Here is a 3569-nt window from a genome sequence, read left to right as displayed (position 1 = left end):
TCGCTCAAGTACTTTTCTCTTTACTAACTTAGGTGCCCCCGAGATGGTGTGCGGATCAGATGGATTGTTGCGAGGTGTTGGTGATGAGTGGCGCTCAAACGAATGGCATTCCAGCACAACAATGCCAAGTACAAGCATGCCCAAATGGAAGGTGTGCCACACCATCAAGGCAGCGCCAACTTATTTTAGTTCAGGCGGAACTGGGTATGTGGTTTGCTTCATGATTCATGAAATTCATTTTTCATTCTAGCTTGAGACCTTTAATTACAAATTTACTCTGTTCCTCTCTTTCAGGAAAAACACAATAAGGCGGAGGTGCCAGAGGTGTTCGACCTCTATGCCATGGCCCATACTGGGCCGTACAAGAAGGTCAAGGCATTCGAGCCATCTGACCTCGATAATCCAAAGAACTTCACCAACATATCCTCCCACAACAAACTCATGAAGTACAGAGATGAGGGGAAGACGAGGAAAGGGGAGGACTTTAACCTGAGCCAACAGTTTGATCCAGAGCTGGTGATGATATCTGGTGGCGGGAGGTCCCATGGCTCGATAGCCATTGGAGATGGACTTAACCGTTGTCCTCGCACTCTCCCGGAGATCAAGGGACGCCATTCGAGCTCTACTCCTGAGACGAGGCCTCATCAATAGCCAGTCGAGCTCTCCTTCCAGGTTAGTTATACGGAGTCAGCTATCTTTCCTCCATTACATTGTGTGTGCGACCATCGATGATTACAATGCTAACGAGGAGTGGTGTTGCAGGCTGCTCTTCAGAGTGAGAGAGATAGAACCCAGGCGCTTCTGGCGGAGAGGGACCGGCATGCGGAGGAGAAGCAGCGGGAGTTGAAGGAGAAGACGACAAGGTTGATGGAGGAGGAGAGGGCACGGAAAGACATGCAGAGCCGAGCCATGTACGAGCTCCTCGTGGTAAGTTTCTTCTGCATATTAGCCAAATCATTCACGTAATGTTCTTTCCGTTACTAACTAGTATGACTGACCCATCAAAACCAGATGTGCAGTCTGTGTGCCAGAAGGCCGGTCAGACCCCTCCGCCGGTGCCAGAGATTGCTCCGGGGACCACGATGAGTTTAATTTGAATGGTCATTAGTTACTAGTATTAACATTTGAGTGTCGTCATGCTAACGAGACATTGCAAATGATCTTTGGTGCACCGTGCCTCCAGACAAGCATCACACGATCCTTCTCCAAGTGGTGGTACCGACACGAGCCACACCGGTGCTTCACCTCCGTGATGATGGTAAGTTTTCTCTAGTGTTTTGCTTAACAAATGCATAATGACCTAGACTTAGCTTTATTTCCTCCAAAATGCTTACCATAATGACCTAGACTTAGCTTATCTTCCTCCAAAATGACATAATTAGCTTACTTAGCTCCAAAATGATCCATTTTACCTTAGTTAGCTCTAAAATGATCTATACTTAGCTTTGTTTCCTCCAAAATGACCGAAGTTAGCTCTAAATGCTAAGTTATCTCTAATATGCTTAGTTACCTAGGTTTGCTCAATAATGACATACACTTAGCTTACTTATGTAAAAAATGGCATAATTAGCTTACTTAGGTTTGAAATTGCATAACAACCTTGGTAACCTCATATATGTCATATACTTAGCTTATTTTCCTCGAAAATGACATAATAAGCTTAATTAGCTCCAAAATGACCTAAGTTAGCTCTAATACGCTAAGTTACCTAGGTTAGCTCAATAAATACCTGTACTTATCTTACTTATGTCAAAAATGGCATAATATGCTTAGTTAACTAAAAAATGGCATAATTACCTACCTTAGCTCAATAATGATCCATTTTACATAAGTTAGCTCCAAAACGATCCATTTTACCTAGGTTAGCTCCAAAATGATTCATTTTACCTATGTTAGCTCCAAAATGATCCATTTTACCTAAGTTAGTTCCAAAATGATCCATTTTAGCTTGGTTAGCTCCAAAATGATCCATTTTACCTAGGTTAGCTCATAATTGATCCATTTTACTTAGGTTATCTCCAAAATGATCCATTTTACCTAAGTTACCTCCAAAATGATCCATTTTACCTAAGTTAGCTCATAAACGATCCATTTTACTTAAGTTAGCTCATAAGTGATCCATTTTACCTAAGTTAGCTCCAAAATGATCCATTTTAGCTAAGTTAGCTCATAAATGATCCATTTTACCTAAGTTAGCTCCAAAATGACCTAAGTTAGCTCTAATATGCTTAGTTACCTAGGTAAAATGGATCATTTATGAGCTAACTTAGCTAAAACAGATCATTTCACCTAATATTTAAATATTAGGTTTTTAAATGCTTAGTTACATAAGTGATCCATTTTACCTAAGTTAGCTCCAAAATGATCCATTTTAGCTAAGTTAGCTCAATAATGATCTATACTTACGTGCTTTATATCAAAATGGCATAATATGCTTAGTTCACTCAAAAATGGAATAATTAGCTAGGTTAGCTCCATTTTACCTAAGTTAGCTCATAAATGTCTTCTTCTTCTTCTAACTTTCTTGTTTCCCATTTTGCAGATTTCATTCACTTCACGGAAGCTTGCATTGATGGAGTGCTTGTTTTCCCTTTCTGTTTTTCTTTTGTATCGATGAACAATGTGGAACTTGTTATATGGATGAACAATATGAAACTATTGTAATATGTATGGATGGAACTATGTGTTGGTTATGTATGTATGATGAAACTTGTGTGTTGGATATGTCATATGTCTGCCGTGAAATTGCCCTGTGAAAAAAATATATCATATATTTGCAGTTAAAATGCTTGGATATAAGAAAAAAGAGGCAATGCAGGCTCTTTGCCATCTTCCAGGGATGGCAAAGGGGCCTTTGCAGTCTACCACAGACGGCAAAGAGGCCACGTGGAAGCAACCTGTGCAATCTGGGAGCTATACCATTTGGTTACTTTACCGTCTGTGGTAGGCGTCAAAGAATGTGGGAGTTTGCCGTCCCCTGGCAGACGGCAAAGGCTGCCGTTAGCCACCAAACGTGGCTAACACCTATTATTTACTGTCCACATTCCTTGCCGTTGATAACCCACAAGTATAGGGGATCGCAACAGTTTTCGAGGGTAGAGTATTCAACCCAAATTTATTGATTCAACACAAGGGGAGCCAAAGAATATTCTCAAGTATTAGCAGTTGAGTTGTCGATTCAACCACACCTGGATAAATTAATATCTGCAGCAAAGTATTTAGTAGCAAAGTAGTATGGAAGTAACGGTAACGGTGGCAAAAGTAACAGTAGTAGTTTTGTAGTAATTGTAACAGTGGCAATGGTAAAGTAACTAAGCAAAGATCAATATGTGAAAAGCTCGTAGGCATTGGATCGGTGATGGATAATTATGTCGGATGCGATTCCTCATGCAACAGTTATAACATAGGGTGACACAGAACTAGCTCCAGTTCATCAATGTAATGTAGGCATGTATTCCGAATATAGTCATACGTGCTTATGGAAAAGAACTTGCATGACATCTTTTGTCCTACCCTCCCGTGGCAGCGGGGTCCTATTGGAAACTAAGGGATATTAAGGCCTCCTTTTA

The sequence above is a fragment of the Triticum aestivum genome, chromosome 6D (genome assembly GCF_018294505.1).
Source record: "Triticum aestivum cultivar Chinese Spring chromosome 6D, IWGSC CS RefSeq v2.1, whole genome shotgun sequence".
Classification (NCBI taxonomy): domain Eukaryota; kingdom Viridiplantae; phylum Streptophyta; class Magnoliopsida; order Poales; family Poaceae; genus Triticum; species Triticum aestivum.
This window is presented reverse-complemented; position numbering follows the sequence as displayed.